Below are 25,643 nucleotides of genomic sequence, written 5' to 3'. Positions count from 1 at the left end.
GTGAGGAAATTGAAGCTTGGTGAGGTGAAGTGACTTGCCTTAGGCCCTGGAGAACTCCCAGTGAGAAGTTGAGTTTAATTGTATTCCAAAGGCAGGGTTCTTTCAACAATACCAAAGTGGGCATCTGCTACATGCCAGGTATTGATTGGTAAAACAAACACATACAAAGAGTCCTCATCATTTGATGGCTTTATATTTTTTTCAACACTTCCAAAGGAGCTACCCATGTTGAGAGCTTCAGGGCTAGGAATGATGAATAAGTACAGTTCTTATTTTCATTTTTTAAAATTTATTTTTAATTACAGTTGACATACAATATTTTATTAGTTTCAGGTGTACAACATAGTGATCAGACATTTATATACCTTAAGAGGTGATCACCTTGTAAGTCTAGTACCCTTATGACACCATACATAGTTATCACAATATTATCGACTGTATGTATTCCCTGTGCTGTACTTTACATCCCCATGTCTGTTTTTATAACTGGCAATTTTTACTTCTTAATCCCTTTTCCCTTTTCACCCCTCCTCCCCATCCCCCGCCCATCTGGCAACTATCAGTTGGTTCTCTGTATCTATGTGTCTGTTTCTGTTTTGTTTGTTCATTTATTTTGTTCTTTAGATTCCACATGTAAGTGTAATTATATTTTATTTGCCTTGTTCTGTCTGACTTATTTCATTTAGCATAATACCCTCTAGGTCCATCCATGTTGTCACAAATGGTAAGATTTTTTGTTTTTTATTGCTGAGTAATATTCCATTGTATGTATGTGCCACATATTCTTCATTCTTCTATCAACACACGCTTAGGTTGCTTCAATATCTTGATTATTGTAAATAATGCTAAAATGAACATAGGGGTGCGTATACGTTTTCAAATTAATGATTTGGATTTCTTCAGGTAAATAATAAAGAATGGAATTGCTGGGTCGTACAGCTTTCATTTTTATATTTCATTATTTTATTAATTTAGTTTTAAGATTTTTATTAAAAATATAGCTAACATACAACATCATATGAGTTTCAAGGTACACCATAGTTAGTCAATGTTTATATACCTAAAGAAGTGATCACCATGATAGGTATAGCGACCATCTGATGCTGCACTAAAGTATCACAATATTATTGACCATATTCCCTATGCTGTACATTACATCCCCATGACTTATTTGTTTTATACCTGGAAATGTGGACCTCTTATTGTCCTTCACCTCCCCCCTCTTTTAATTTTTCAATTACAATTGACATTCAATATTATTTTATATTAAATTCAGGGGTACAGCATAGTGATTACACATTTACATAATTTAAGAAGTGATCATCTTGACTAGTATAATACCCACCTGCCACTATACATAGTTATTACTATATTATTGACTATATTCCCTATGCTTTACTTTATATCCCTGTGACTATTTTGTAATACCAATTTGTACTTCTTAATCTCTTTACCTTTTTCACCTTGTCCCCCAATGCTCCTCCCATCGATCACCACAATAAGTCTTTACCCATCTGACACCATACATAGTTATTACAATATTATTGACTAAATTCCTTGTTCTCAATAATTTTGAGAATAGTTAGGATAATCTTTACCCTACAACCCCATGACTACTTTGTAACAACCAATTGTACTTCCTAATTCCTTCCCCTTTTTTCATCCACACTCCCAACCCCCCTCCCATCTGGCACCATCAAAATGTTCTCTGTATCTATGAGTTTGTTTCTGATTTGTTTGTTTGTTTTGTTTTGTTTGTTTAGATTCCACATATAAGCAAAATCACATTGCATCTGTCTTTTTCTGTCTGATATACTCCCATCAGCATAGTACCCTCCAGGTCCATCCATGCTGCTGCAGATGGCAGGCAATAACCCATTTCCTTCCCTGGCCGAGCAATATTCCAATGTATATATGTATCCTCTCCTCTTTATCCATTCTTCCATCAACAGACATCTTGGCTATTGTAATCAATGCTGAAATGAACATAGGGATGCACGTGTCCCCTTGAAGAAGGCATTTTGGGTTTCTTCTGATAAATACTCAGAAGTGGGATTATTGGGTCCTTCATTGTTTCTTGGTATAGCCTTTATTTTAAACTCTATTTGTTCTGGTATAAGTATGGCCACCTAAGTTCCTCCCCCCCCCCCATTTTTATGAAATATCTTTTTCCATCCCTTTACTTTCCGTCTGTGTGTGTCTCTCAGTCTGACTTGATTCTTTTGTAGGCAGCATGTGTAAGGGTTTTGTTTTCTTATCTATTTAGCTCTCCTGTCTTTTGGAGCATTTAATCCATTTACATTGAAAGTAATTGTTGGTAGATATGTAGCTATCGTGATTTCATTATTCATAATTTTGATCTTCTCCCACCCCCGTCTTAAAGAAGTCCCTTTAAGATTCCCTGTAATTCTGGTTGGTGGTGATAAACTCCTTTAGCTTTTTCTTATCTGGGAAGTTCTTTAACTGTCCTTCAATTTTAAATGATAGCCTTACTGAGTAGAGTACCCTTGGTTGTAGGTCCTTGCTTTTAATTACATTGAATATTTTGTGCCAGTCCCTTCTGACCTGTAAAACTTCTTTTGAGAAATCAGTTGATAATCTTATGGGAACCCCCTTATAAGTTACTAGTTGCCTTTCACGTGCTGCTTTTAGGATTCTCTCTTTGTCTTTAACCTTTGCCATTTTAATGATAATGTGTCTTGGTGTGGGCCTGTTGGGGTTCATCTTGTTACGGACACTTGTTACGGAGCTTCCTGGGCTTGTATGTCTATTTCCTTTGCCAGGTTTAGAAAGTTTTCAGTCATGTTTTCTTTAAATAGGTTCTCAATCCTTTGCTTCTTCTCTTCTCCTTCTGGTACCCCTATGACACAAATGTTGTTATGCTTGATGTTGTCCCAGAGGTCTCTTAAACTCTTCTCATTTTTGGGGGTTCTTTTTTTTTGTTGTTCTGATTGGGTGTTTTCTGCTACTTTGTCTTCCAAATCACTGATTCAATCCCCTGCTTCATCAAGTCTGCTGGTGATTCCTTCTAGCATGTTCTTCATTTCAGTTTTATTATATTTTTCACTTTTGCCTGGTTCTTTTTTGTGGTTTCTGTGACCTTCATTGTGCTTTCTATCTCTTTGTTGAAGTTCTCTCTAAGTTCCTTGAGCATCCTTATAACCATTGCTTTGAACTCTGTCTCTGGCAGATTTTTGCCTCCATTTAGTTATTTTTCTGGAGTTTTCTCCTGTTCTTTTATTTGTGATGTATTTCTTTGTTTCCTCATTTCGGCTGCTTCTCTACGTTTGTTTCTCTGGATTAGGTGTTCTGCTGTGTCTCCCAATCTTGGCCAGGTGGACTTATGTAGTAGGTGCCCTGTGCGCCCTGGCACAGTCTTCTTGGTCACCTGCTCTGGGTGCTCCAGGGGTGTCCCTTGTGTGGGATGTGTGTGTCTTCCTGTTATAGTTGAGTCTTGATTGCTATTAGCATGTCAGTGGGTGGGATTGACTCTCAGACTGACTGGGATTTGGCCACATCCACAGCTTATGGGCTGCTGTGTGGCAAGCTTACCCCACTGAGTAGAATTCACCCCAGCAGGTTCTGGTGCCTATTGAGACCACCCTTTGTGTTTGCTACTTGTGGAGCTAGTGCTCTCTTGTTGTCTGAAGCCAACCTCTAAGTATGTTGGTTCTGGGGCCTCTTGGGAGGGGCTCTAGTGCAGGCCCAGGTCACCCACTGCCTGTAACCATCTGGGGACTACTTGGTAAAAGCTACAAAACAGTCCATGGTTTTTTTGCTGCCTGTAGGAAACCCGGAGGCATGTGGGAGAGGCCACGCTGACAACTGAGGATAGCTGCCACCAGTACCTGGCCTGGGGCAGCTCAGGAAAAAGCCAGGACACCTTGAGTCCTGCTGCCACCTCTCTGCTCCCTTAAAGTTCAGCTGCTGATAAAGCCTAAGGTGGTATGCAAATTGGGTGAGGCAGGGCCTCGGGGAGTCACTACAGTGGGAAGCGTTGTGGTCATTGGGTTAATGTAGACTTTGGTTTGATGCCAGTGCTGAGCCTGGAGCAAGACAACAAAAGTCTCAGAGCATACCAAGGCCAGTCTCCACCTGGGCCTATGGACTCCGATAGTTTTCCAAGAAAGAGTACAATGTGAGCGGGCTGGCTGCCTGTGGAGAAAATTCATTGGGGAAGTTGGGTGGGGTGGGAGCCCCATGAGGCATCAGGGTGGAGCGTCAGAGCTAACCAGGCCAATCAGATTCAGATTTGGCATAAACATAGAGGAAGGGCTCAACACAGGAAAGATGGAAATTGCCTGCCAGCTGCACAGGGACCCCTCACAGGGAAAATGGGACTGTCCTCCAGCCCTGGCCTCAAAGCCAGACACCTCAGTCTGCTCTCTGCATGCCTCTAATGCCCTCCGAGTCACTGCACCTCTGTTGGAGCCCATGGTGAGTGCCTGTGAGCGAGTGAGTCTATGTTCAGGCTTTTTAAGAGGGCGTCTGGGTTTTCTGCAGCCTTCTGTCCCATCTGGATAGTTAGAATCTCCAAAGTTTTTCACAGCCAGATGTTGTGAGGAATCCTCTTCCTTGTACCAGTATTCTGGGTTGGAGAGCCTGCGTTGGGCCTGGGGTCCTTCCCTCCTCTGGGGGGAACCTCTGCAGCTGAGGTATCCCTTCCCATTTTCATCCCCCACATGGAAGTTTGGGACCAGTCCTCTCTGCCTCTCTTACCAGTCTTATCATGGTTTCTTCCTTATATCCTTAGTTATAAAACTTCTGTTCAGCCAGACTTCAGATGGTTCTCCAGGTTGATTGTTCTATAATTCAGTTGTAATTTTAATGTTTTCACAGAAGGAAGCAGGCACAGGGTTTACTACTCTGCTATCTTGGTCTCCTACAGCTCTTATTTTTAAAAAGTTAATAATAATACAGTAGAAACAGTAGAATTTTTATAAGTAGGGTGGCCATAGAAATCAGTATTTTTGGTCAAAGAAATAGAAAACCAACTGAAGAAGTCACAGTCAGGGGCTCAGATTGTCAGCAGGAAACTGGAGCATCAGCCAATAGAGTGGAACCAAGACAAATTCAGAGGCGTAGAAACAGGAACGTGGAGATTGACTGTTGTGGGCAGAGGCAGCAAGTCCTGGATGTCATAGCCACGGCAGAACCCCCTGTAGACACTGCGAGTGATGCTAATCATCCCTGAGTCTTTGCATCAGCAGGTCTAGATGCAGGGACAGGTGGGAGCATCAGGCTGGTGCACCAAGCCTGAGTGGTGTGCCCACGCTGTGTGGACAAGGGGACCGACAGGCACTCTGTCCCACCCATGTCACACTCAGTGAAGAATCCTCCAAGATAACAGGGAGTGGATCCTGGAAATGCCCACTCCTGGACAGTACAGAATCCACTCTTCCCTTTGCTTTTCCAATTGATTTCTTGTGTCAATGAGCCACCAAGCCAAACTGTCTCCATCTTATTTTCAGTCCTCTTAATCTTTCACATGACCCGATTTTCTAATGAGATGATCCCTGTGGTTAGGAACCATATTTTACATAATATTTGCTGATAATTCCCAGGAAACCCCAGGGACCACAATCAAGTCTTTATCACTCTCATGTGGATTCTCTCTAGCCAATTTTATAATTTTAAATCTGATTTTCCTTTCAGCCTAAAATGATCCTAAAGGCCCTACCCCTCCCATTGGATGCACAAGGAGTGTGTTCATCCCCTTCATCATTAGCCTAATTCACATGAGGGGCTTAGGGTGGTTGGAGATGGATAAACTTTTATTTGCGGAGGACTGTGGGCCAAGTCATAGCTTTAGTCTAGCCCATAGACTTCTGTTAATCTTGCCTTCATTTTGAACTTTCCAATGCCTTAAGGCAGTTCTTTTTAGGGATTGTTTAATCCATCAAAATTCTGTGGAGTTTTGGGTTCTTTCTCTTGTTTATCATAAGGGGCCAGAATTGGTTGTCTTTTCTGCTTTACTAAGCCCCAGAGAGATGAATGGAATCCCCCAAATAGCTGAGCTCTGACTCAGACCTTTGAGGACCTTGTCCGCTCAGCCTCTCCCAGCTCCCTTCACCACTTTTCACAGTTTACAAAGCCCACAGGTCCTGGGATGCTCACAATAAAAGTATCTGTGGCTGCTTTGCAACGTAACATCAGGTTTTTGTTTTAATCATACACATTCAGCGTGAAGGCTACTAGACACCATGAAAAGCATTAAATTGTTGCTGTGTCATGTCCCGTTATAACTTTTCTTGTTTGTGGAATTGCTGGCTGTAATGTCCCTTGACTTTTCTGAGAAAGAGCTGTCCACCATTCATCTTTGGAAATAATATGCAGTTTTCCCAAGGGACAGGAGGAGAGAAGACCACGGTTGGGAAAGATGAATAAATGCTTTCATTAATTTGTAAAACGTTAAAAGTTATTTTTCTCTCAGGCAGTGTTACCTCTGACAGAATTATATATATAATGGGTTTCAATGGTTTGGATCATCAACATTGTTCAATAATCGTTGTATAACTATTAATGTGTGGCCAGCCACATCTCTTTCTTCCCCAACACATAGACCCTTAACAGCAACCCTACTGCCAGTCTTGTTCCTAATGACTGAAGAGCATAGAGAAGGGGAGGAGGGGAGGTTGGTCAGGGCTCACAATGAGGTGTGTTGTGTTGATGTCACAGAAAGACAAAGTTGTTTTGTGATGGTGATGGCGGTGATAGGATAACTGGATAAGGGGAAAAGCTCTTATTTATTAGGATTTGAATACAAGGAGAAATAAAAGACATCTCCAATTGTGGAGCTTTAAGTAAAGTCATTTTTGTATTTAGAGTCTATTCTGATAGAAAGGATGCCATACTTGATACCGTTTATTTTAATTTGGACTTTGATTGTTGATAATTCTTAAGGAGCCAACTTATTCCATGAAGACATAAGCCTTCCCAATGCCATCTCTACCTGGAAAGACACAGAATTCTGAAGCAGGAAGTTTATTTTTATTGCTCCCCATTAAGTTAGGCTTATCTCCCCTCTCCTGAAGGCTATTTTCTAGACCCCATGCACCAGGCAACTGTCCCCTGTGACATTTTTCAGATCTCCTATGTGAATCCTGGTGATAGGATTCCATTGATGCTTACTGAGCACCTCTTGTGTGCCAGACAATATTCTAACAACAAACCATAACAATAGCTACTGTATTATTCGTGTTTGTCATGTGTCAGGTGCTTTGTGTGTCTTGCCTCATTTCCTCCCCAAAAGATTGCTATTTTGCAGCTAAGGCAATTGCGGCTCAGTGAAGTTGAATTACTTGTCTAAGATCAAATAAGTCGCAGGTGTTAGAGTCAAGATTTGAACTGAGATCTGTATGATTCTAGAACTCATGCATTTCATTGACTAACTTTTAATATGCTCTCTTGTCCTTCTAGTATTAATGTGTATGTTACATTTGAATAGGGAAAAGGAGATATATTAAATCCTTTGCAAATTTATGAGAATAAATGTCTAATAGCAAATCTGCCAGAGTGGACATGATTCACCTGTAGAGCGAGCCCTTGGCAATGCTATCGTCTTGGAGCCTAGATGAATACTTTCAGTTACTCAGCTCAGTTCTCTGTGGTCCCATCTCTCTGGCCTTGATTGCACAGGCAAAACCTCTCTAATCTCTTATGGCTCCATGTACCTTTGAGAACTACATCTGCTCAACTGGCCATCAGAATCATGTCTCTTAAACAGAATCTCTAATTGCTTACTGCCAATGTCTATGACTATTAAATTGCTGCAGCCATTCCTCGTTTTAGTAGCTGCAATTCTCCCTGTTAGCACAGTTTGTTACCCCTTAGTTTAAGAATGACCCTTACAGCCCTTTCTCAGACCTTCTGGGATCAGGTTCCTTGCTGAGTTTGGGGAAGAGAGGACGAGGTAGGGCAGGCCATAAGCTGAGAATCTGGACCAGTGAGACACCCACAAGGAACAGGTCCCGAATCCATCTCAGGCTTATGCTGGATCTCCAGTATATGCTGGATCAGTGTGATGCGCAGTGATCACGGGTCGGGTGGAAAGTTCAATCCCTCTTAACTTTATGGGGCTCTGTTCTCTCTTGCCATTCACATCGCATCCTGTTTCCAGGCTCGTGGTTTCATTCTAACTTAAGACCGTATTAGAAAAGAGAAACTTGAAAGATGAATAAATGCATTCATTAATTTGTAAAACGTTGCCAACAATGCCAACAATGAATTCTCAATATGGGCATGGTGGTTTATACTGATTAAATATAATTTGACCTGTAGGAAAAAAAAAATGTATCTTGTGTTTACCTTGATTGACTACAACAGTCACTTTGGACATTAAAACTAGGTATTTGTGTGGAAAACTTCAAACTGGGAAATAGAAATAATTTCACAGAGTGAAATCAGGTGTAAGATATTGGGAACAGTGCTGTGTTAGGAGAGTATTTCTTCATAAGATTGCCATGATCTCAGAAGCTGTGGGAGTAAATAATTTCCTCATTTAGGAATGTGAGAGTTCAGCCCAAAGAAAGAGCTGAATGATGAGTGAGTGAAAGGCTGTGCCTGCCTACAGTTAAAGTTGTCGGCTGAAGACAGCTTTGACTGAATTTGAATCTTATCTCAGCTGAATAGCTGAGCCTCATGCTTCTGCTATGTGACATATGAGTCTGCCATGCCCTAAGACCCCAGCGGAAGTTTATGGGACTTTCAGGGTATCAAAAAAAGCCTAACTGGGAAACCTTGTTATGATAAAGAAGATGGGAATATGGCAAGTAGTTCCTTCATCGATTTCACTGATGAAACTACTCCTAATGGCAATTTAGCACCACTGAGGCAGTCATCACTCATTCAAAAACTGTTAAGTACCTACTATAGGCTTGGTATCGTGCTAGGGACTGGAATGGTTTTGTGTATATGAAACAGTGACTCTATTCAAAAAATGACAATCAGGACATTAGGAAAAGATAAGGCATGAGCCACATCGGCTCAGAATTTACAGAAAGGGAGCAGCTCAGAGAGACGCAAAGGGAGGGATGGACATGGAGCCTTTGGTGATACCGGCAGGAAGTCACTGCTCCTGACCCAGGCCTGGGAGGAGGTTGGGAATAGGTGTTCCTGTTTATCTAAGTCATCTTGGTAATCCTGAGTCTAGAAATTTGAGATGTTTATTAAACTTGCACATGATGTAGCAAAAAGTGTGCCAGACCCAAAGCCCAGGAACTTCAGGTCTAGTCACCACCAACTGTGTCTTCCCCCTCCCCCCAAAATGATCAAAACACTCCAGGCCTTAGTTGTTTGATCAGTAAAATGGTAGTACTAATCATACTGTACCTTCTTAAAGGTGGAGGACTGGGCCACCCCATCGTCCTCATGTTCTTTCAGTTCTCAAGTCTCTGAACTGATGATTTCTGCTTTTCTCTGTAGATGAAAGCAACACAAAGACTGGTTTTTGTAGGAGCGTGTTATTTGCCTGACAAAACACAGCACCTGCCCCAGCACTTTTAGACTGATGTATCGGATGTGGTCCTAGTGTTGCTGAGTTCATTTGAATCAAGTCTTTAAAATGTTTTATAGTATTAAGAGAAAGATTGCATATAGAAATTTCTGCCCACCATTTAATCATCTGAATTTATTGAGGAATTAAAGGTGATTTGTAGCAGTGTGATCTTTAAAGGACGTTTAAAATGTATTTAATAAATTAGAGATTCATGTTTATTTTTGAAAATGTCTCTAGTTTGTTTCATAAAAGTGTTATTAGGTTACAAGTATCTATTGAGTGCGTGGAGAAATAAACTGTGCCTCATTGTAGAGGAGTAGAAAGCATTCTTTTTATTTTTAAGAACCTTAGCATTTATTTGAAATGAACACACATCTGAGAACAATTGTAGAGAAGCTTGGCAATACATTCTTTAATATGCTTTGGAGCAAAGGCACACATTCCAATTGTTGGCAGAGTAAAGGAGAGAATAGAGAAGGGAAGATTCAGTTTTGAGTCTTGAAGAAGCAGATGAAATGCTTTTCCAAGGCAGTTTCTAATATTAAAATTTATTTTAAAACCCTAATTTATTTAAAAACTTTGGACAAGTTGCAGCCTGAGGACAGGCCATGGACTAATCCCTAAAATTGGGAACACAGGGTATATAAGAACAAGAGAAGTGAAGAAACTCCCTGCAAAGCCTGATGTGAACCTAGTACTTTACACTCCACACAGTGGTAATTCCACATGATAATCTCTTTCCTTGTTACTTATCAGAAGACTGAGGGTCAGAGGTAAAGGTAAAATCTTTTCACAGCTAATAAGGGCCGGGGTTAAACTTGTCCCTCAATCTGCCTGCATAAACACATATCAGTGTGAGTGGTGACAAATGACACAAAGATAATTGAATGCAAGTCACCAGTTCATGCTCATACAGTCAAATAAACTTAGTGATAAACTAATAAGCTGAGATCACTATACTGTCCTGGAAGCCACAGAAATTTAGATAGAAACTGTTCAGGCAATGAATTCCAAGACCAGGAGACGACTTGTCTGTGCTTCTTATTCCCCCAGTAGGTTTCATAAAGTTCTTTGGCCGGAGGAAAACCGTAGAGCAACTTGAAAGCTATATAAAGCAAATGTGCAGTGGTTTTGGCAATGTTCTGAAAGTAGTTACCAAGAATGCATACTACAGGGAGGAATGAAGAACCAATTTCTGGGCGACATCCATTTTGAATGGAAAAGCTTTTAATGGGTGGATTCTCCATCAATAAATTGAGGCCTTCCATGTAATTGTCACTGTTCACTGTATTATTTGTAAGTTTTTCTGCACGTACGTATGTGACTGCATTGGGAGGCAGTGGAAATTGATGTTTTTGAACTATGTTCTCCTTTCTTAAAGAGTGAATGACTATCTGACTAAACAGTTGGCCCTCCCTTCTCTTGCCTTGTGATTATTTGTTGTATTTAATTCATAATATGGCTCTTTGTCTATTACAATTTGAGAACTTGGTTTTCCCTAGTCTGTCTTTCCTAATTAGGAATTACATGGATGAATCACAGTTTTTCTACTTTAGTATGTAATAGGAACCAAACTTTGTGTGCTTATCAGGTGCCTTTCACAGCTTTTGTAAAACTGTGAGTCACTAAGCCGTTCCTGAGGAATCTGGCAGACTTGTCAGATCAAGAGACCATCTCCTTCAGGCTATGCTCTCCCGCTCAGATTTCTTGTTCTTGTGAATTCTGAAGATGTCTCTAGCAGTTGTTCCTGCCTCTGGGCCATGAAGTCTCTGAGTGGGAGGCAGAGTTACTGTGAAGGGTGTGTAAATTCGTATGAATCACAAACAACTATATGTATACTACTGATTTTTGAAAGTATATAGAAGTATGTAATATATATGTATATGTAAGTACGTATATATCTAGTATAGCGAATTAGTGTATTATGATGACCTTATGTCACTAAACTCATACTGGGTTTTAACCATAATCTATTTTTTGAATCAGCAAATGGTAAAAACAAAAAAGTACCATGTGGAAGGTTGTGAACGATCATGAGGTTAAAAAAGGAACTTTCATAACTAAAAAAGCATGTTTTTGTGCTCTGCCTCAATTCACATCTGTTTAAAGCACTTACACAATTCATGACCTTACCAAAAAAGTATGGACTTACCAAACTTGATCCACTTAAACATCCCTTTGCCTTCCAAAGCAAAGAAATAAAGATCTGAAAAAGTTAATTTCCCACCAATGTTTATATATCTCCTTTTTTCTTTTTCTCTTCTCATTGTATCAACTAGAAATGGTTTGTTGATGATTCTTGTATTGCCCTGATACAAAGAGGAATGACGCACGTTTTATTTTTTACTAAGGTTGGCTATTAGTTTTAGATAGAACTTTTTTATCATCTTATAGAAATACTCTTCCGTTTCTGACTCACTTTAAATTAACAAAAGTCAGGAATGGAATTTGAATTTCACAGATTATTTTTAGCATCTATATAGATGTATACGAACTTATCTGCTTGATCTCGTTTGTAATAGATGAAATCATAGCAAACCATTCTTGTTTATGATCCTTTCTTCCTTTTGAAATTGTGGATCTTGATTTGTTGCTTTTTTAAGACTTCATAAGTGTGTTTGGTCTGTAGCTTTCCTCTGTTATTATTCACTAGATTCATCAAGTTTTGCTAGCAGGTTTATGCAAGTTTCACATAATCAATTTGGAAGGTGTTCATCTTTTTCTGTGTTTTAGGAACTGTTTAGATGGACATGGCAATGAAGCACAGTCATAAGCTTTGGGCTTTGGGGATATACGCGAACCTTGGTTCAAATCCTGGGTTGTGCTCTTGCCAGTTTTATAACTGTAGGTTAGTTATTTAACTTGTTTAATCAACAGTATCATCACTTAGAAAATTTAAACACAAGCACCTATTATAGACAAGGCTTGTGAGATTAAATGAGATTAATAGACAAAGTCCTTGTCAGAAGTCCTGGATCATTGTAAACATGAAATAAATGTGGCTGTTGTTGAAATAATGATGGTAAAGATGGTGATGATATGAGCACATTTTTATTGCATGGAGGTTATTTTTTACTTGATATTAGTTGTATATAACAATGGATAGGCTTTTAAAAAAAGAACTTTTGGGCATTTTTTATTAAGTTTTTCTTTAATTTGTCTGTCCAGTTTAACTATTTTTATGGTTAATTTAATTTAAAAAAACAACAAACTTGTCTCTAGATTGTTGAGATCTTCAAAATTATTAGGCCAGGTATAAGGTATGCTTTGTGAGATCTCTCTCTCTCTCTCTCTTTCTCTCTCTCTCTCTCTCTCATCTATCTGCGTGATACATAATATATAAAAAACATATAAACATATATTTGTATTTCTATATGTGTTTGTATATATATATTCTAATGTCCATTTTATAATTTCTATTTGTGAATATTTGTGGGGTTTTTTTCTTCATAGTTTGATCATGGGTTTATTTTTATTCTTGTGGAAATAAGATACTGAGTTTATTTTCAGATTGTTTACATTTCCTTTTTTAAAAATTATTTTCTGCTTCAATCTGTATTAATCTTCCTAAGCTTTTTCTAAGTTTGTATTTCTACCTTTTTGAATATAAAGATTTGTTCATTTATTATTTATTGTTAATTTTGTGAATAATGAAATCATTTAAAGAAGCTGATTTACCTTTGAGTACAGTTTTGACTGCATCTCACATTTTTCTAAGTAGTGTTTCCACTATCAATCATCATTTTACATTATTCTGTAATTTTAGTTTTGATATATTCTTTGATTTAAGAACTATTTAAGAGAATAATGATAACTTCTCAAGTTTTTATTTTGTTTGCTAATATATCATAATTTATTTACAGTTTTCTTGCAGATGTCAGAGAATGATGCCTATCTTTTGCTTTGGCAATTGTGATTTTTGTTTTGATTTAGTAAATGATCAACTTTGGTAAATGTTCCATGAGCAATGGGAAAAGAGTATACTTTTTTTGTAGATTATAGAATTTCTAGAATATATGAAAATGTATAGAGACACACATCAACAACAATGTATATAATCAGTCATTATTATTTAGAAACTGTTAGCATTTTTCTTTTTCTTTCTTTTTGGTCACTTGTTGAATCAAGAACAAAAAGAAAAATGGTAGAAACTACTCATTCTCCTCTTATGATTATGTAAGTTTCCCCTTGTGTTTGCAATATTTTCCTTTATGTACTTTGTTGCTATGTTATCTGCAGCATGAATATTAATGGCTATCATATCTTATTAATACTATTATTATTAATACAAGTACTGAAAGAAAAGAAACCCAAATGTTTTTTAGCACTTACCATGTGGCAAGTTTTGAGGTGTTTTAGATTAACTTTCTTATTACTTACAACAACTCTGTAAGGTAGGTATATTTATGACTCTCCATGAAGATTCTGGTGGATTGCATTCTTGATTAACAGACACAGAAATAAACAAAACAAAAGTTTTTGTTTTACGTAATGCTTCTTGCCTTTAGCACTGCTTCTTCAACATTAATATTCTGACTCTAGCTTCCTCTTTGTTTGCATTTGCCTTGTATATCCCTGTCTTTTAACATTTAAACTTTATTACTTATCATGGTGTTGTTATATAGTAGATAACCTACAAAAAATGTTTGTGGGATTAACAGAGTCACTCTGTTTATGTGTATCTCTTCTAAGAAGCATATAATTGGATTTTCTTTATGATGAGTGAGAGGTGGTTATTAGGGAAGTTTAACCCATTTACAGTTATTGTGTTACTGATAAGTTTGATTTATTTCTGACATTTAGTGTTTTGTAATTTTTTTTTTTATGTTTCCTTGAATTTTCTTTTGCTTTTACTGTTGTCAGATGACTGTGAGCTCTTTGATTAAATACCCATACAGATTGGTTTGGAGAGTGTACATCTTGTTTTTATTCCACTTTTAATTGACATCTGGCTTATCCTACAGCTTAGTGCATTCACACTGTTGGCATGATAATTGGAGTTTCCATTGCAGTTGCTGCTTCCCAAGGCTTTACATTTACATGCCAAACTACAGTAAATTATGTTCACGGTCATGAATTTCTTATTTTGTTTATGATCTCATTTGAAATAATTTATTCGTTTGAAAATGAAACATATTTGTTACATTGTGTAGTTGTCTCTTCATCTATTAGTTTTGTCCTAATCATTTAACTAATGTTACATGACATGGATTGATTGTATGTTATGAACCCTGGCTGAACTATGCAAATTTAGAGGAGAAAAAAGAGGAATAGAAAGAAATACCTTGTCCTTGTTTTTAAGTTGCCTAAAGTATAATTGGCAGGGGAGATGTATTAATATAACCATAAAAAATAACCTCAAAAGTTAAAATATATATATGATGTCATCAGCACTGTGTATAAATAATTGTCAAATGAGAAACATAGCAAAATGTGCCAGAGAAATCTTCCCTGAGGAAGAAGAAAACCATCCCAAGGGGAGTGAGAAATGTGGGCAATGTAGATGGCATGTTCATGAGATGGTAAGATCCCGATCACATCAGAGGCTTCCCGCGATTGAAAATGTTTATTAGGGTAAAGGATTAGTTCCACAAGCATATGTAATAGCACTTAGTACCCAGAGAGCATACAGAAGGCACTTAACCAAAGTGTAGAGGCAGAGAAAGCTTCCCTGTAGAAGTAAGGTCGGAGTGGAGTCCTAAGAGACAAGTAGGAATTGAACAGGTGAGGATTTCAGGCAGGGCTGGGATGTTGGGAAGAAGTGTTTTCTAGACAAAAGAAGTCAAAGATATGAAGGCTGACAGGTGAGAGAGAGCGTGGTTCTTTTAAGAACTACAACTATTCCCCTGTGATTGGCATATAGAATGTGAATGGGAGAATCAGGTGAAACGTTTGGAGGGAGAAACCTGACCCATTTCATGGAGACTTTTGGACTTTATCTATAAGGCTGGGGGAGCCTCAAAGTGATTTTGAATAGGATAGTAGAGTTGAATGGAAGGTGGATTGCAGACAGGAAGATTGAAGGAGGAAGATTGGTTGGGAGATTATTGGATTAATTCAGGTGAAAGATGTCAAGGGACTGAACAGAGGTAGTGGCAGTGGAGATATATTTGAGAATAATTAAAGCATTAGAAACTGCAGCCCAGATATCAAATGGATGAAGAGGCTAAGGATGATTTTTGGGATCCTGGCTTGGGAAATGTATGGAATTCATTTGTTGCTATAGGAAACACAAGAGAAAGAGAAAGTTTGCAGGCCAGGGAGGAGTTGTGGAGTTGGTTGAGATAACTTCAGATAATATATATATAAAATATATGTATGAATATTATATATTTATATATTAATATACTCATATATGGTATTTATATATATATGTGTATATATACATATATATATATATATATACACACACACACACACACATATATATGGCATGTATATATACAGAGAGTGCCAAAAAATGTATATACATTTTAAGAAAGGAAAAAAACCCTGTATTATAATAATATATACCAATTACAGAAGATGAATACAAGTCATCTCTGACTTCTGCAATTACAAGATGTGCTCAAAATGGTTACCATCTGTGTCCAGACACTTCTAATTACAGCAAACTACTGCTTGAGCAATGTTGACCAAAAAGTCCACTTTTATACATTTTTTTTTTTGTCACCCTGGGTAATATGGTTTTCCTCTTTGTGTAATTTTCTTACTGAGTTTAGAATTAAGGGGGCTTTAAATGTTAGCATTTCCTTAAGATTGTCATGGATGTATAACATTTATTCAATTATTAGATCAATAAAATATGTCTAAATGTACAGACTTGTTGATGAAGCAAACTTTTATTTAGCTACCAACCCCATAAATGGCCAAATAATTAACAATGATAAACTGTGTTTCAGTAACAAAGCCTCCCAAAGAGAGGGAGATTTGGATGCCTTTCAACAAAATAAATTCCTTTCTTCTCAGATGACATATAAACTGATGTCATTTCTCATTCCATGAAGAAAAAAAAAAAGATGAAACTTGCTATGGTTTGTAGTATTCCAACGATGACATTCTTCCTCAAAGTAATCTAAAAAAAGACATTGTGAACAAACTTGTACTTTCCCTGCCAGGAATGCATGCCTGGCCATATTGCAAGCCTGTCATATTTAGCCATTTAGATAATGCTTTCTACATGAACTTTCATAACATTTATTTACTGTTACAAATGAATGGACCAACTGCTGTTGGAAGCCAGGAATCCAGTTCCCCAGCAGTTAGATTTCTTACTATATTATCGCAAATTTATAAAGGTTGCTCTGAAAATAGTATTTCCTGTCAATATATCAGGGCAATGGGAAATGTCAGTTTTGAATGTTTACAGTTCTGCCTGCTTTGCAAAACATGTTAACCTCACTCCACGAAGGCCATGCTCCAGTTTTAAAATATCTTAAATCCCCAGTTCCCTTTTTGAGGGTGTATCAAAAACATTTTCCTTCTCTTCCTCTCTGGCTGACTGATTCACACTGTTCTGCAGAAAAAAAACAGGCAGAGACTGCCTAACTCTGAAGACAAGGCTTTCTACATGTGCATCTGGGGAAAGTGGTGAAATCTGACTTGGGCTACTCTACGAATGAGCATTGAACCAGGATCGCTGTATCGATTGTTAAATGGAGAAGGACTTCTTGCTACAATAGGTTTTCCATTTGCATGGCAGAGCTGTGGATGGTGAGCCTACTTTGAAAGAGCTTGAACTCCAGGTGGCTCTGCAAGGCAGACATCTGACTGGTTAAAGTCCTGCAACCCCCTGTAGCCCCTACATGCTGAGGCATAGGGTTGCCTCAGGTTGAGCTGGTTAAACTGGACAAACCACAGCCTCCCAGCAGGCTCTTGGGCCATGGCCTGAGGGCTGGCTCCTGCCCTGGCAGGAAGCTTTGCTCACGTGCTCTTCATCGTCTCCCAGTCTGTTAGTGCATGGCACAGCCAGGCAGCAGCAGGGCTGGCTGTGGACAGGGCAGTGGGTGCCTGACTCTGGCCTGCTCCAGAAACCCTATTTCCAGAGTCTTCCCATCGCTTGGTTGGCCTCATGCAGTGGACTAGAATTATAGACCAAATTTGAGGAACTTCAACCTTCGTGGCCAGAAAATGCAGAACAAGCTGCAGCTGTGGAAGAAAGCACTAGATGATTGAGAAAGGTAAAATAATATAGCTCTTAAAATAAAACTAGAACTGTATCTGTTTTCTCATGAAGTAATCTTCTTGCTTGAAGGCGGGGAAGAACTTCAGTAAAACAGAAGAAAGAAAGAAAATAACTGGATCCTTTTACTATGAGAAAGCAGAGAATTATCTTGTTGCTAATATTTGCTGCTCTTACATTTAAAAACAAATCTCTGATTCCATCTGAACAGAGATACATATAATTGCCAAAGATCCCCAAATACTAGAGAATCCCCCAAAGCGCATTTATTTGACTCTGCAATTTAACTGTCACACTTATCTATGTGTATCTATTCCTACTATTTGCTGAATAGGGATTAAGAGAGAAATTGAGCAAAATCCTTGGTTTCCAAAAGGGCATAGGAGAATGAGGGAGTCATTTCCATAGTGCTAATACAAATTTTGTTACAAGTTCAGCGTGGATTCTTGGGAAGCAATATGACGTCTTCACATTCCTAGTGTCTAGCATACTGCTTGACTTGTAGTTGTTCATGTTCTTGAAAGTTGTGCTTTGGCTACAATCAACATGAATCTGAGCCATTTAAGGACACTAATTCTTTAAGAGATTTTTACTTATTCTGTTTATTTATTCATTCACTGTTGAATATTTATGGACAGAGCTACCATATGAGACCAGAGGTATATGCAATGAATATTATTGTGATTTAGCCTAAAATTTGACATTTGCATAGGCCATCTAGCTAGTGGTTTATTTGCAAGTGAAGTGATATTGTGTGTAGGGGTTGTTTAGTGTATTACAAGAGAGGCAAAATGAATAGTTGTTGTGCAGAAATTTCATTAATTAAAAGAAAACTATTGTATAGTTCACCTCCCTAGGTCAGTGAAAATACAATTTTATTTAAAAGAATCTCAATGCTATAGAATGATGTCAGATCATTCTGGAGAATGTCTCCCTTCCTTTTGAATCCCATGTGGGTAGTCTTGAATGGGCTCCACATCTTCCTAATCTAAAAAAAAACCTTTCCTCAACCCTTGTGAATGTCCTGCTGCTTATTAGAATGAAATGGGCTAACTCTGCTTCCTTACTTCATACCCATTCATTTAAAACATTTATTATAAAATATTTAAGACAAGAAAATGTATAGAGGAACGCAGTAAAGACCCATGGATCACCATTCAGCTTAACAAATTAAAACATTACCAATAAAATCGATGTTCTTGTTGGACCCATCCCTAATTGCATCTCACTTCCTCCAAATAGGCAATGATGCAGCCGCTATCTTGAGTTTAGATTTGGTAATTATCATTTCCATATCATTCTTTACAGTAGTACTAAATATATAGGCATGCCTAGTCCCTATGTCATATTGTTTTCCATATTTTTAAATTTTATACAGAAGTTATTAGACTGTACGTATTTTTCTGTAACTTGGTCTCTTAATATTGTCATTTGTTATTGCGTTGGTGAGATTCACCCATGCTGATGGTGTTCCAGTGTATGAAATTCCACAATTTAATAATACCCTCTCCTGTTGATGGACACTTAGTTTGTTTGCAACTTTTGTGTCAAGGGGTCAGGGCAGATGTCAGCACTTATGGGCAGGAAAGTGGTCAGAGGGAGTTTCTCAGCTTCCTTTCCAGAGGTGTGCTTGAGCTCCGTGCACGTAGATGTGCGATTGGATGGTCTCCTGCAAGAGGTTCCATTGGTGGGATATTTCCACCCTGTTGCTCTTGCTTTTTGTGAGTTGAACAGAAGAGCCTTGTAGGACTTGGGGACAGTCAGACTGCTTTGGTGTCTGAGGGTAAAGTGTGAGCTGTTTGCAGTTGTTGTGCACATTAGCTGCTTATAACACCTGGATGTTTCGGGGACCATGGGAAGTGCACCCCCTCCTACTGGGAGGAAGCCCCTAATCCAGTTCGCTTCTTATTAGGCAATTTAAAGAGCACTCCTTATTGATTGTCATTTGTCATTACAAACCTTTTTTATCTTGTTTCAAATAATATTGCCATGATCATGTCGCCTTGTTGTGTACGTGTGCAAGAGTTTTTAAGGGTATATACCTAGGAGTATTGTTGCTGAATTGTAGGGATTATGCCATGTCGGATTTACTGGAGGTTGCCATTTGTTCTTCAAATAATTGAATCAACTTATGCTCTGACCAGTAATATGTAGAGTTCCCATTGCTCTATATCCTTTACAACAACTGATATTGTCTAAATTTAATTTTTGCTAATTTGATAGGTGGTATGAGGTGGTACCTCAGAGAGGTGTTTGATTTGATTATGTTTAATATTGAGCAGGTTACTTTATATCTGTCGGTCATTTATGTTTCTTCTTTTATGAATTGTTTTTCGCCATGTTTTTGCTATATTTTTTTCTGTGAACTGTTTGTCTTTTTCTTTCTGATTTGTAGGTGTCTCATATTGTGGATGTTTACTCTGTATATATTTTTTATGTTGCAAATGCTTCTCCCAAAAAGGTATAACAAACAAATCTGTGGCTGTTTTGTTTGTTATACCTTTTAAAAACTTTTAAATGGTATTGTGATCAACAGAAGTTTACGTTTTGAAGGTGATGGCATCTATAATTATTATGACTAGTTTCAAAGCGCTTTTTTCAATTCTTAATTTCTGTAAGTTTTGTTTTAATTCATTTTTACTTTATTTTTTAAAACACCATTTCTATTTCATACTAGTTACCCTTAAAATTCTATATGCATGCTTAATATAATCACTGTCTCTTCCCTTATGAAAAGAAAACTTATAAACTTTTTATTGTTGTACAATATTTTACTTCTATCTGGTTTTTGTACTTCCCTATTTGACACTATCTTTTTTTTACTGCTTGATTAATCTGTACATGTAACAATTTCTTTGCTCACCACTCATTTCAGACTTTCTGTAGTTACTCTGTTAGTGAAAGTCTACTCTTTTAGAGAAAGTCTAAAATTTTTGTTTGTCAGAAAATATATTTTCTTTAACTTCGTTCTAGAGTGGGGATTTAGGCAGGTACAAAATTGTAAATAGGTCATTGTCTCATGGCTTCTGAGAGATTTTCTATCATCCTAATTTTAATTTCTTTGTTGGTGTCATTCTGATATGTATATTTTTGAAGTTACTTTTTTTATGGCTGTTTTTAAGGTCATGATTGTCTTTTTGACTTTTAGTATTTCTATGGTATGTGTATGTGTGGATTAATTTTTTAAATTAAAATTAAATTTTAATTAATTTTTAATTTAATTTAATTTTACTTTTTAACATTTTGCATTCCCTGAATCTGAGGATTCATGGTTTTCATCAAGGACATTTTTTGGTATATATATTTTCAAATATTGTCTCCTTTGGAAACTTCAGTTAGATGTATGTTAAACTCATTTTATTTTCAATTTCTTATAACACTCTTCCTATTTTTCATCTCATTAGCTGTATTTCCTACATTCTGTTACCTTAAAAAAAATATCTACTAGTGTATTAATTCTCTCCATATTCTGTCCCATTTGCTTTTTAAAACACCCATTGAATTTTTAATTTCAATTGTTTCATTGATTATATTTTAATGTTTATAAATCCAATTTGATTATCTTTCAAGATTGCTTATCTATACTTTGTTATCTCTTGTAAATTATGATATAAGAAGTCCTGGGAAGCTTACTTTAATGGTTTTTATTTCTACTGACTCCTTTCCTTGTTGTCTTGTTTCCTTAGATACAACTTTGAATTGAGAACTTATACTGACTGATCTTTACTTATGGGAATCCTGAGAGCTTTGGGTAGATGTTTAATTTCTTTGCATTTGCTCTTGGTACACACACCGCATCAGGACACCATTCACTGAGCACTTTGGCTTGTGGTTTTACAAACCCTGACGTCAGTACAAACTTGATCTCCAACTTCACATGGAATTGACATGTATTTAAAAATTCTTGGTTGTGGGGAGGGAGGGCAACATTCATTTGATAGATTTAGGAAATAAAAATACAGGACACCCAGTTAAACTTTATTTTTAGACAAATAATAAATATATATTTTTAAAGTATTAGGTGTGTCTCATGGAGGTATTTGTCCTAGATTCTATCTGGTCACTAATAGCTAGGGGATGAGGAGGTTTTGTTTTCTCTAACAAGAGCTGAAGGTGTTATCATGAATTTTCACATTGTCTTCCTTTGTAGGTGAGTAGAATTTTTTCCCCCTTATCCATCCTTTCATGGAGCATCTCTTTCAAAGATCTTGGGTTTTGTGGACTTCTCTAATTTGACACATGCTACTTTTTTTTTTTTTACTGCTTGATTAAGCTATACATTTAGCAATTTCTTTGCTCACAACTCATTTCAGACTTTCTATAGTTATTCTTTTAGTGAAAGTCTACTCCTTTAGTGAAAAGCAGTATGAAGTTCCAGCTCCCTACCTTGTGGAGGCTTTGCGTTCTGTTTCCAAGTGGCTCTAGGTCCCTGCAATGGAGAATTCCATGAGCATAGTCACTGAGCAAATATTAGCTTTCCTCTCTGGTCTTCTTCTTCTTCTCCTTCTCCTTCTCCTTCTCCTTCTCCTTCTCCTTCTCCTTCTCCTTCTCCTTCTCCTTCTCCTTCTCCTTCTCCTTCTCCTTCTCCTTCTCCTTCTCCTTCTCCTTCTCCTTCTCCTTCTCCTCCTCCTCCTCCTTCTCCTTCTCCTCCTCCTCCTCCTCCTCCTCCTCCTCCTCCTCCTCCTCCTCCTCCTCCTCCTTCTCTTTCTCCTCCTCCTCCTCCGCCCCACCCCCACCTCCTTTTCTCCTAGGATTATTCCCTTCCTTTCAAGTGAGATAGGCTGGAAGCAGGAATGCTTCCATTTGCTCTTTAACCAAGTTCTTGCCCTTACCACTAATCTAAAATTGCTCTCTGAAAATTCTACCCAGGATGCTTTCTTGCTAAATCCGACTGCTTCTTCCTGGGAATTGCCTACTTGAAAGCTCTCATTTCGTGGTTAATCTCTCTGTCACAGACTTCTGTGACTCCAGTTTCTTCTCATTGTTCTACCTTTCTGACCAGTTTTTGTCAGTTCTCTTTAATGGCTCTCTTTCCTGTTGCTTATTCTTTGGTATAATCATGGCTCATGGACAATCAGCTTACTTCTAAACTAGTGCACTGATATCCAAATTCTGCAGGCTAGCTTTCCTATTGTTCTATGCTTATCTTTCTAAAAAACAGATCTTGTGACTATTCTTGCCCTTGAAAATCTTTGGTAACTCTTTATTGCCAAAATACATAATCTTAGCATCACAATTCCTCCATGATATGACTCTTAGCTACTCCATCTCCAACTTTCTTAGCTATCAAACTCTCCACTCATTGCGGTACTCTGTGCTGTTTGGACCATGATGTTGTTTTTCTACTCTGTTTTTGTTCATAACCCTGGAATATCTGCTGTTCACTGCCTGTATATTGAAATCATACACTTTCTTTAAGGTTAGGCTCAGATTTCACCTTGAAGGGTTGGCCCATTCCCTCCTCTAGCTGGCTGCTCACTTAATACATTATTTATGCTTTTTATATAACACATGTATTTTGTGCTGTCTGTCATAGTTATTTTTGTCTCTCTCATATTTCTTGGGTACAAACTGTCTTTTTTCATTTTATTTCCTTCATTGTGAGCATAATTCTGTATTTGGTAGCCTTCAACAAGTTGATTAATTATTTAATTAAGGTACTTGTCTTTAGTGACGATGAGGACATATTAGATAGTACTTAGAGTACCATACCAGATTTTACTTAAAAAAAAAAAAAGAATGAAATAAACTTAGAAAAATTGTTAGAACTGCATAAGCAGTATGAATATTTATTTTCAATTTTGAAGAGTATGCATATTACCTTGTTCTCCCATATTATCAGGGCGGTCCTGTTTCTATGTTGGATCTCCTGGCAATCTGATGGTCATATGACTGGGGATTCCTAAAAATCTAGTGAAAAGGTTCCTCCAAAAAAATGCCCAGTAACCTCCATCATCTTTGATATATGTTCATTCTTTTTCCCAAATCCCTTTTTACCCTCTACTTAAAAATTATCACATGCATAAATTAGAAGTAGGCAGCTCGTTTCTATTTAGAGCATTTGTTCTAATAGATGGCACTATTAATGCCAGCCTCCAAGTGTTTGTAACACCTGTGAATCTCAGCTTCCTTTTTCTCTGTCCTCATAGGATTGCCAGGTTTGTAAATCAAAATATAGGACATGAGTTGAATTTGAGTGACAGATAAATAATGATTAATTATTTAGTATATGTCCCAATTTTGCATGGGACGTATTTACACTTAAAAAGTTCACTGTTAATTTGAAATCCAAATTTGACTGGGCATCCGCTATTTTGTCTAGAAACCCTATCTTTGTACCAGTTATAGCATCTTGCTTCTTATTATCATAATTGTCTAAAAAGCACACAAAGGTTTTCTGTATCCAGAAATGAAGATTCCATAAAAGTGATTTTCTATAGAAAACTATCAAAGATTTCCTAGCTTTCAAATTTTAAGTGTGGAGAGGAATGTAACATGGTAACAGAATAATTAATTCTAGAGTGGTGTGGTGAAAAAACAACAACAACAACAACAACAAAAAAACCGTATTGTGTAATAGAGAAAAACCGGTCTCAGCTGTGGGAGTTTACTAGTATAAGTATGTTTCTGGTAATTTTTCCAATACAACTAATGTATTGTGGCAGGCACATCTGGGTGACACATACTCTGTAACTCAATAAAAATGCCTGGGAGAAAACGTGCGTGTGTGTATGTGTTGAGTTAAGCAGCCCTTTGTTATGAGTGAGTGGAAAGGGGCCATGAACATTGTGTCGAAATGCAAACTAATTGATGGACAGTATAATCACCACCTGAGTTAGCGCCCGGGGACTCCTTTCATACCGGCAAGCTGTAAATTTAAATGGAAACCAAAAGGATAGTACACAGCCCATAGCTCTGTGTTCCATGACTTCATGTATGAAATATTCAGCAAGCAAGAGAGAAGCTTAACAGATAATAGCTGGAGAGGAGCTGCACAGTGATTAAGGTAAGACTGAAGTGGCTGCTTAAAATCTCCGTGTAACCATGTAAAGATAAAAGTTTTTGTTTGAAGGTTTAACCTCTATTCTTTGCTCAGCATGAGCAAGGCACTTCTGAGTGCTGAACACCTACTGATCTCTTATTTTCAGACAGTGCAATCTTTTTGAGATTATGTGCTAGATCTACTCATAAGCCCAATCAATCATGGTATGTTTACTTTTTAGATGCCGGCTATTTAGTGTTACTGAAAGTACATTCGTTTTCTAATCACACTGACTTGGATTCAGATCCCACCCAGCTCTGCCCTTTGCACCATGATATAAACTTTTTGAACTTCAGCTTATTCGTCTGTGACATGAAGTTGATATTATCCATCTCTCTGGGTTGAGATGTGGATTAGCAGGGTTTATGGGGTGCAATCTCCTTGGCTTTTTTAAAGGGCTTCATTAAGGCACACTTGTCCTTCTCTGTTTGCTGTTTACATTCTGCTCGTAGGCTAAGCCTGACCTTAGGGATGGTGCCCATCTTCCTGCAATCATATATTTCCTGCTTGCATTTCTGACTCTTTTGAGGCATCTTCATTTGAGAGTACACTACAGGTGAGGGAGAATGTTTGTCTTAGGCTAGGCATGGCAGAGGGCTGTCCTTTTCCATGCCAACTCCAATCAGTTCGCCCTGGCTTCCTGTAGGAATGTGTTGAGAAAGGCCATGAGGCTGCCCTGGGTTGGGAGAGAGACAGCACGCAGGTTGACTGATGAAAGCTGCCATTTCACAGGAAGGGGAAACGGTGGTATCTGTTATGTGTATTTGATGACTTGCTCCCCAGTCAAGTTAGGCAGTTTGTCTTCAGGAACATGACTTCCCCTGTTGGTATCCTTTCTTCCACTTTTTGTGTCACCTTCCCCAAGATCACGCATATCTGTGTACTGGCTTGGTGGCAGTGAAAATGAATGATGACCTCATTAA

The 25,643-nt window shown here is 37.8% G+C and overlaps 1 long non-coding RNA gene across 1 annotated transcript; it reads right to left on the bottom strand.

The window, feature by feature from the left end:
• Positions 1-6,141: 6,141 nt before the first annotated feature.
• Positions 6,142-22,296, bottom strand: LOC308498498. The gene is made up of 3 exons (XR_013993481.1): positions 22,065-22,296; positions 9,331-9,417; positions 6,142-8,138 (listed from the first exon to the last, which is right to left on the bottom strand). It is a non-coding gene; the product is annotated as an uncharacterized lncRNA (long non-coding RNA).
• Positions 22,297-25,643: the final 3,347 nt, after the last annotated feature.

The sequence above is a fragment of the Rhinolophus hipposideros genome (genome assembly GCF_964194185.1).
Source record: "Rhinolophus hipposideros genome assembly, chromosome: 6".
NCBI lineage: Eukaryota > Metazoa > Chordata > Mammalia > Chiroptera > Rhinolophidae > Rhinolophus > Rhinolophus hipposideros.
Note: the sequence above shows the minus strand (reverse complement) of the source record. Positions and strands in the feature narration are given on the sequence as shown.